Raw genomic sequence first — 9,666 nt, 5'->3', positions numbered from 1 at the left:
CAGGGGAAAGAGAGGAGGAAATCCCAGAAGTGTCAAGTCTGGACCAAAAGAGCTGTCAAAGTTGTTGAAAATTCAGGTTTTGCCTGAAGTTTATGAAGAATTCTTGTTTCAAAGTCTACCCTCTTTGGTCCTTGGGCTTGTTATGACTTACTCAAGGAAAACAAATATTTCATTTCCTGCTACCAAGATAGCTTATCCAGAAAAGCAGAAACAAAGCTAAAAAAAGATATGAAACCACTATAAACAAAGGCATCAGAGGCCTGAGAAAGATCTTTCAAATTGTGATACCACATTTCAGCATATCTGTTAGCTGATAATGTCCTTCTTTGAAACTTGCACAAACATGGAAAGCAAAAAAAAATAAAGGTTAAAAATAGGAGTGAACTTCAAATAAAATTTTAATTAAGTAAATTAAAAGTGAAGTCTGGCTGAACTGCCGCAGTGAATACAGTGAAGTTTGTAAATTTTTTGAGAACTTCTTGGTAAATTTTTGAAAATACTCTGAAAGCCTCTGCTCTAAGCATCTATTCAAAATAAAATTCTGTAGCTATCATCTAGAAAAGGAAATGAAACCTTACAAGAAATTCATGATCAAATGTCTTCCCTCATGGTGGAATTTGAATTATTGAATGTAGCAAAATACCTTACTTTATACTCAGTTCCACACAGATACTTTGCCTTAGCAGTGGCTCTAGATGAGGACTTCTAAAATATCATGACGGAAGTTGTCTCTGCCAAGCTCTGAAAGGGAAACTCCATTTTCATAGAAAGTGAAAAAAAACACTTTGAAAATTCCAGAAGATGCTGCCACAAAGTCTTTCTTTCATCTCTTCTCTCAAAACTAGCAGATACTTTCTTCCATTGATGGAGATCAATTTCATTAAATATTCTGGCTGGGAAAGTTTGTGCTTCAACGTCAGCATGCTAAAGCTGTGACCATCTTACAGCATGGTCTCGTTCTTCATCTTTTGCTTTTATAAACTTTGAACTATAAAAAAGCCTTACAATGTCTAACTCAGGGCATATTTCAGGGAGTCTTGTCAAGACATTTTGAGACCATATTTGCTGCTACTTGAAATCATTTTCTCTGTAGATGGCTCTAAACATAAAAGTTCTTTCAGTAATATGGCAACATTGTGACAGATGTCACAAATATTCCTTCTCAAATTTTGATTTTTAGCTTTTTTCAAATACCCTGTTTAGAAAAGAACCCTCTAATCTGATGAGCTACTCTCTGTTAAGTATTCCTTCAGCAGAAGGGACTTTGAAGAGTTAAAGGGTAAACTTGCAAAATCAAATTTATTTGTCAGAATCCAGAAGTAGAGACAGGAAAAAGTACCAGCAGGATTTTGGATTGGAAGTTTAATTGTGTGTGTTTGGGCAAAGCAGTCTTCTCCAAGTATTAACACACCAGGAGAAAGAAGTGTCAGGCTCTGGGAGAGACATGTTCCTAATGTTTTCTGGCTTCACTTGGTCACTAAGACACACGGCAAAGAGGAGATACTTTGGGTTCAGAATATGGCTTTGAACTTCTCTATTGTTTCTCCAAGAATTCGTACACAATGCAGTAATGCAGGAAATCAGCAAAGTGACAGTAAAAAATAGGATTAAGTGAGCAGCTGTGTACTTGAATGTGGGAGCCTATTTAACCAGAAGAGATGCACTTCAGCTTCCTAAACAGCTCAGCCTGGCTGTGGAGGAGGGGAGATAGAAACTGTTGGAGGTATTTAATGTTAGTCTTCCATCAGACATGTTGATATGCTTTTCTTGACCTAAATGGACCTACTTTTTCCACATTTTTTGCACACCAGAGCTTTGAGAACGTAGGTACATTTTTATTCATGTTGGCACTGGTCGTTGGATATTCTAAAAACTTACAGATTCTGAGCTGTTCTTTGCAAATCTAGACTGTTGATCACCAGCTGGGCTGAGGGCTCTATCAGCCCTCTTAAGAATCGGTATTTCCTAAGAAATCAAGCAAAGTGAATTTGGGGGAGGATTTTTTTGTTTCATCTCTCATCTCCCTATGTATTGTCACTTTCAGCTCTGGCCTGATATTTTGTGCATAATGCTTTATGAAAAGAGCATGCCTCATGTCGAAGTATTTTAATATTTGTATATCAGTTTGGCCAGTGTAATGTTTTTAGACTCTGAAGAAGAGGGGAGCAGGAGGATATGAGAGTGTCGTTTCACTTTGAACACTGGTATGTTTTTCTCTCCTTTTGGCTACTGGCATGAACTTGCAAGCTAAGCGTGTTTTCCCAGGGTTGTGCTCTTTTTTACTGTGTGGCTTGAAGTGCAGCATTCAACTCAAACATGTCTGTGTTAATTTCTTTCTGCCTGAAATTACAGTAGTGCCCTCTTGCATCTATTACTGATGCAATCAGAAAACCATAAGTTCCAGTTATAAAAGAAATCATGTGCTCTGGCACTACTGCAGCTTCTCTAGATAAGCAGAATAAAACCAGACTTTCCCAAACAATAGGGGAAAATTAATGGGGGTAAGATTTAGGCTGGTATGAGATTTACCTTGATGTGGAAATACTGGGGGTTTTTTTTCCCTTTAATTTTGACTGCACGTGCTTTTGCTATGGCTGCAAGCTGTGTGGATGCAGTTGACCTGATATATCTGTCCAAGGTGCCGGTAGGGACAAGACCCAAAGATGATCCAACCACCTCATTGACTGAGGAGGGTGGAAAGACTCTTAAATAATTGAAAGCTCGTCTGGATTCCCTGTCAGAGAGGCCTTTACCGTTAAGAAGACATTGCACTGTTCACAACTTCAATGTAATCTCTCTCATTCTGTGCATTTAAGCACAATCTTTTCATTACTGCAGAGTGTCTTGGTTTGAAAAGACAGGTGTCTTTTCAAGGCTAAGGAAGGTGTCTTCTCTGCTAAAGAGGGTAGGGGCCCTCTTGAAATGGAAAATGTAAACCTCCTCCCTCTGAATTATTATAATTTTGAAATTAAAGGACTCTTAGGCAAAGATATGGGAGTAGGAATAACAGTCCTTTATTCGGGAAAAAAAAAAAAGAAAATGCAGTGATACAAAACAACACTGGCAGAGTCAGAATACAACTTAATACACTGTGGGTCAGGGTGTTGGTCTGATTAAATGGTGGCTGCAGTCTTACTGGAGTGATAGATGTGGTTCTGTTGAAGCAGTGATCCTGTAGAGAAGGGTGTAGTTTTCCTCTGTAGGCCCAGCTGTGGTGTGGATAGGCCTGGTCTTCCTCTGGAAATCCACTGGAGAGGAAAACTGCTCCTGTGGGAGTCCAGCGGGAAAAGACTGCCTCTGGTGTTCCAAATCTCAGATTATATCCGGCTAGGAATGCTTGGCTCCTTCACCTGGGCAGAGCATCTCACGATGGGGTGATGTCATTTTATGAGTCATGCAGTGAGACTCAGTGGCCCATTAACAGAAGATATCTCCCCAGAGGGAAGATTGGTTGTGGAAGAGATAAAGAAAATTGCTCCAATTAACAAAACTGGTCCCATTAACAAAAGATAACTGCCCTGCCTCTGACAGATAGCAGTAGAATATACACCCACAGCTACATCTTGCTTTTGCAACCTAAGACACAGAGTTAAAAGGAGGATTTGGAAGGAATGTAGCACCAAAAACACAAGTGGTTTTAAATATGAAACATAAAATCGTAGGATCATTAAGACTGGAAAAGACGTCCAAGATCATCACGTCTAAGCTTTGACTGAACATCATGTTAAACTAGACTAAACTTAAACTGAGTGCCATGTCCAGCTGATTCTTGAACAAGTCCAGAGATGGTGACTCGACTACCTCACTGGGCATACCATTTCAGTCCTTGACAACCCTTTCAGTGTGGAGGTTCTTGCTAATATCCAACCTGAATCTCGCCTGGTGCATCTTGAGGCTGTTTCTCCTTCCCCTGTCACTGACTGCCTGAAGAAGAGACTGACCCCCATCTGGCTACAACCCCTGAGCCTCCTTCTCTCCAGGCTAAAAAAATACAGTTCCCTCAGCCACTTCACATAAAACTTGTGCTCCAAACCCTTCCCCAGCTCCTTTGCCCTGCTCTGGACATGCTCCAGCACCACAATGTCCTTCTCCAAGTTGGGGTCCAGAACTGGATGGAGCACTTGACCTGTGGCCTCACCAGTGCCCAGTCCAGGGGCACGGTCACTGCCCTGCTCCTGCTGGCCACGTTGTTGCTGATACAGGCCAGGATGCTGTTGGCCTTCTTGGCCACCTGGGCACACAGATGCCTCATGTTCAGGTACTGTTGAGCAGCACCTCCAGGTCCTTTTCTGCTGGGAAGCTTTCCTGCACACTCTTCCCCAACCTGTAGCACTGCATGGGGTGGCTGTGGATGAAGTGCAGGGCCTGACACTTCACCTGATTGAACCCCAAACTCTTGGCTGTTATTGTTGGCCCAGATCCCTCTGCAGTGCTTTCCTACCATCTAGCAGATCAAAAGTCCTGCCCAAGTAACTTCAAACTGATGGCAGAAACACTCGATTCCTATGTCCAGATAATTTAAAAAGATGTTAAACAGAACTGGCCCCAGCACTGATGCCTGGGGAACATCTCTAGTGAGCAGCCACCTCTGGATGCAGCACCATTCACCACCACTCCCTGGGCCCGGCCATCCAGCCAATTCCTAACTGGCACTCTTCACCCCGTGTCCAAGCCATGGAGAATCCTTATCAAAGGTTTTGCTGAGGTCCAGGTAGACACCATCAACAGCCTTTCCCTCATCCACCAAGCAAGTCACCTGGCCTCACCACAGAGGGTCAGCTTGGTCAAGCTGGATCTGCCTTTCCTGAAACCATGCTGTCTGGGCCTGCTCCCTTGGTTCTTCTGCATGTGACAAATGATGACTCTCAAGATGATTTTTTCCACAATCTTTCCACTCATAGAGGTTAGGCTGACAGGCCTGTATCCACCTTTCAGCCCTTCCTGTGGATGGGCATTGCACTGGCCAACCTCCTGTCCTGGTAACAGTTTACCAAAATTGAGGATAAATGAAGGGGAGTGGCTTTGGGAGCTCTTCCACCAACTCCCTCAGTATCCTCAGGTAAATGCCATCCAGTCCCACACATTTGTGTCTCTATGTCAGGTCACTAACTACTTCCTCCTGGATTTCAGAGGATCTACTCGGCTACCCATCCCTGTGTGCCAATTCTAGGTCTGGTTGCCCTGAGGATAAGTGTTTGTAGGGTTAACAACAAAGAAGGCATTAAGTACCTCATTATCCTCATCCTTGATGACAATATTCCACCATGTGTCCAAAAAAGGATGACTTTGGTCCTTCTTTTGTTGTTAATTTATTTATAAAAACACACTTTATTATCTTGCACAGCAGTGGCCAGATTGAGTTCTAGCTGAGCTTTTGCCTTCCTAATTTTCTCTCTACATGACCTAATAATATCTTTGTAGTCTTCCTGAGCTGCCTGACCCTTCTTCCAAAGTTCATAAACTCTCTTTTTCCCCTGAAATTCCAGTGGAGGCTCCTTGTTCAGCCAGACTCTTCTTGTTCAATTCTGGCTTTTCTTTTGGCACATAGGGATGGCCCACATCTACACCTTCAAAATATCCTCCTTATAGTATGTTAATCCTTCCTGGACCCCTTTGATTTTAGGGATTTTGTTTTTAAGTTCCCAAGGAACTGTCTGAACCAGTGTCCTGAACAGGTTAAAGCCCACCTCTGGAAGTCCAAGGCAGAAGTTTTGTTGACCCCCCTTCCTTACTGCACAAAGAAAACTGTATCATTTCATGGTCAGTGTGCCCAAGATGTCCCCTGACTGCCACATCTCGCACCAGCCCTGCTCTGTTTGTAAACAGCAGGTCTGGTGGGTCATTGTCCCTTGTAGGCTCACCTCCAGCTGTGTCAGGAGGTTATGCTCCACACACTCCAGGAGCCTCCTGGACGGCCTCCTCTCCACTGTGTTGAGTTCCCAGCAGACATCCCACAAGTTAAAGTCTCCCACCACAAGAGCAAGGGCTGGTGATCATGAAACACCAGCCACCTTTTTAGAGCATACTTCATCTGCCCCTTTGTCCTGTCTGGGTGGTCTGTAACAGACTCCCCCTGGGATGTCTGCTTTGTTGCTCTTTCCCCTGATCCCTAGCCACAGGCACCCAACCTCATCATCACTGCTCTGTACAGTCAAAACCCTCCCTAATAAGGGAGGGTTTCAGAGCCACCCCACCACCCCTCCTTTTCATAATATCTCCTACCCAGGCCCTGGGAAAGCCACAGCCTCCCCTGTGGGATGGGTCCAGCATGCAGTGCCCTCGGCTCCCTTTGGAAGAGAGGCACCTACAACAATTACACTTTCTTTCTTAATACCTGTAGTTGGGATGTGCCCAGTGACTGACTTGCTCTGGGCAGCCCCCAGACAGACCTTCATCTCCCCTATCATTTGCCTGACCCTGAAGTTGCAGAGCCTCATTCCATAAGGGCACCTGGGAAGGCCAGGGAGCCAGAGAGGGGGCTCTTCTGCCATCCCAAGTAGGGATGTGTTTAAATTTCCCCCATCTTTACGGTCACCTCCTTTTGCCTGTTGGCAAGAGGGCTGGGGCTGCTTTGGCTCTTGCCTAGTCTCCCTCTGCTGCATTTCCCTCAGGGATGGGAGTCACACCCTCAGTCACACTGGTGGTGTGACTCCACCAGTCTATTTCACACAATCCCTGATAGTCCTCAGCCTCTCCACTTCCTCTTTAATCTCTGATATTGATGCTTCAGCATGTTAGTCTTAGAGAGGCAGAGATGAGGTAGGAAAATCCATCATGTTATGTGTGAACAGCTTTTATACCATGTAAGCGTGCCATTTTTCATGCCACTCTATTTCGGGCATATGCTCTCTTCTAAATAGCAGAGTGAATTTTTAACAGGAATAGGCTCCAAACTTTCAAATTCTTCACAGCTGTAGCAGATCCCTAAAAGCACACATCAGGGAATCATAAACTGTTGTATAGTGCTAAAGATACATGAGTAGCTACTTGGGAAAGGAAACAGGACTCTTGGTCTTTGTAGGTGAGAGTTAGGATTTGTGCTGGGTATCTCCTTTGCTAGGACTGAAAAGGAACCAGTCACCCCTTTCATCCTCACCTTTCATCAAAGCCAAAGTGAAGGCAAGGCAAAATGCAAGTCCAGAGTGGTCCAAACTACTGCAGGAGGATATTGGAGGCCATGGTATAGCTTCTGTCTAGCCACAGGGCTGCTGAACTTATGATAGCTCACTGTCTGGGACAGGCCTTGGCAAGGAGGCAGGCCAAGCCTTAAATGTTTATGGACAACTACTCTGCCAGAAATCTGTTAAAGGTTTTTTGGGAAACTGACGTTTAAATAGATGGTAAATGTTGATATGACTTACTGGGATACTCTTTTTTTTTGGTTGGTTGGCTTTTAGGAGGCTTTACCCTGTAAAATTTCAGAAATTCTCTGTAAAAAATTGAAAATTGTGTGATATTGTTGATTACAAAAGAGAAAAATGCCACTGAGGTAGAATTGCATTGTTTTTCTGGAACTGGAAAATATTCTAATAATGGTCAGTTTTTACTCTTTCTTAACATTTCTTTCTGTAACAATTTATATATTCTCTGCTTCAAACTCAGTTTGTAAATACTGAAATTTTTGAAAGTTGCTGGGTTATTACTTTTCCTGAAAGTAGGACACTTAAATGTTTAAAAGGTGCTAGAAATTGTATCTGAAATGTTAAGGTTAAATTTATAATTAATGAAGACACTAACCTCTGTGGTTATCTCATCTCTTCATGTTTAACATTCTTCTCAAAGGTTAATGAAACACAGACAACATTTTGAAACCAAGATTTTTGTGAAAAAAATATGTATAGAAAGATCATTATTGTTGAACTAATCTTTAAAGGCCTGTATCTATGAAAATGCTTTCTCCCCCAAAACTCTGAATCAAGGAGAGATGCATTAGTTTAGTATTAGGTATTTGGTAATATTAATAATTCATTTCCCTTCAGTAAGAATGGTTATCAGTTGTTCTGTCTGGTAAGAAGACTTCCTATTTCCTGTCATAGTTAAAAGAAAAAATATTTTGACCCTGTGTACTGCAGGAAAATAAACTGCTCAAAAACAACGCACCTTTTTTTTAAATTTCTGTTACGTAAATTCCACTACAAATAATTTCTTTATTACACATCGTCACTGCGGAGATGAAAACCAGACTTCCCACTGATTTACAATGTAGCATTATAAGGTGAATCTATGTGCAATTTTCTTGGAATTACAGGATCACAGGCAAAATGAGTTTTCCTCTTCTATGATGTGGAAACAGTATTTTTGTGCATACCAAGAGGTGTTATAAGATGAGCTGGGTAATTACCTGACATCATCAGTTAGAGTTAATTCTGTTGTTTGAGAACACTGAAGCAAATATTCTGTGTACAACCAACAGGAAGGAGAAGAAAAGAGACAAAGAGATTAAGAAAATGAAATCTTTATCCAGGTAGACGCAATTCCAAAATAATTTGTTCAAAACTCACTAAAAAATGGGCCTATTGTGAAAAACAGGTAAATTCATAAAATCAGCTAGAGGACTACACGTCACTAGAAGTGATTCATGAAAAGAAATTTTTTTGGCACTCGTTGTTCTCAGAAAGCCACGTGTTCTCCTTTTCCTGATCAAGACCAAGGAAACCTCCTGGCTTCAAAGCGTGGCACTCATCAGTAATGATAGGTCAGCTAATGCCATATCACTGAACCCAGTGGCATCCCATGGATGTGTCACAAACACAAAGAAAGGCTCTAGTTCATGAAGCCCTCATTTAAGTGCAGAACAGGAGTGTTCTCCTGAAATGCTGACACTTGTAATCACTCCTCGCCAGCAGGAGAGCTGATTTACCTTGTCCTTCTTGTGTATTAATCATGTGAGGATATTATTATAACCATTCTTTATAGTATGCTTCCCATACCATGACAGAGGCTGGGTCTATCAAGTTATCATTGATTCATCTCAAAGCACTACTGTGAGGCACTGGAACAGTGCTCAGAGAGGTTGTGGGCTCCCATCACTGGAGGTGTTCAAGGCCAGGCTAGGGGTTCTAAGTAACCTGGTCTAGTGGAAGGCTCCCTCACTATGGCAGGAGGATTGGAAATGGATGACCTTCCAACCCAAACCATTCAATGATTCTATGATTAAGTGCACAAGAGCCTTCCCTCTACTGGAGAGTGATGGATTTGATGAGTGGGCTGCTGGATGGATAAGAAAGTAGTTGGGTGGTTGCGTCCAGAGTATAGTTGTCAATGTCTCAGAGTTCTGATGCATATCATAATTATTGATAATTGCTATTCTTCATGTCTTGTGCTGCTGAAACAGGGAGCATCTTTGATAGTGCCTTCAGATTGCTGTATCAGTTTGTGCTCTGTGAGGTGCCACTGATTTGAAATGCCTAATCAATGACTGCTAAAGAGCAGAGGAATGCTGAAGAGTCACTAAAGCACCTGCATTCATCTGGGATAAGGCACACCGTGATGTTATAGAAAATGTGCTCAAAAGCACTCTGAATAGCAATTCCTAAGAAGCTATATTTATGATCACACTTTATAAACTTTAACCATACTTATGGTATGCCATAAAATGTTTCCATAAAGAGTATACAAGAGTATATACTCTTAGATAAGCCAAAGTCTCTGAAACAGGAAAAATAT

The sequence above is a fragment of the Agelaius tricolor genome, unplaced genomic scaffold (genome assembly GCF_023055355.1).
Source record: "Agelaius tricolor isolate 1412-34295 unplaced genomic scaffold, bAgeTri1.0.p SCAF_4, whole genome shotgun sequence".
Lineage (NCBI taxonomy): Eukaryota > Metazoa > Chordata > Aves > Passeriformes > Icteridae > Agelaius > Agelaius tricolor.
The sequence above is the reverse complement of the archived record's forward strand: the minus strand, read 5'-3'. Positions refer to the sequence as shown.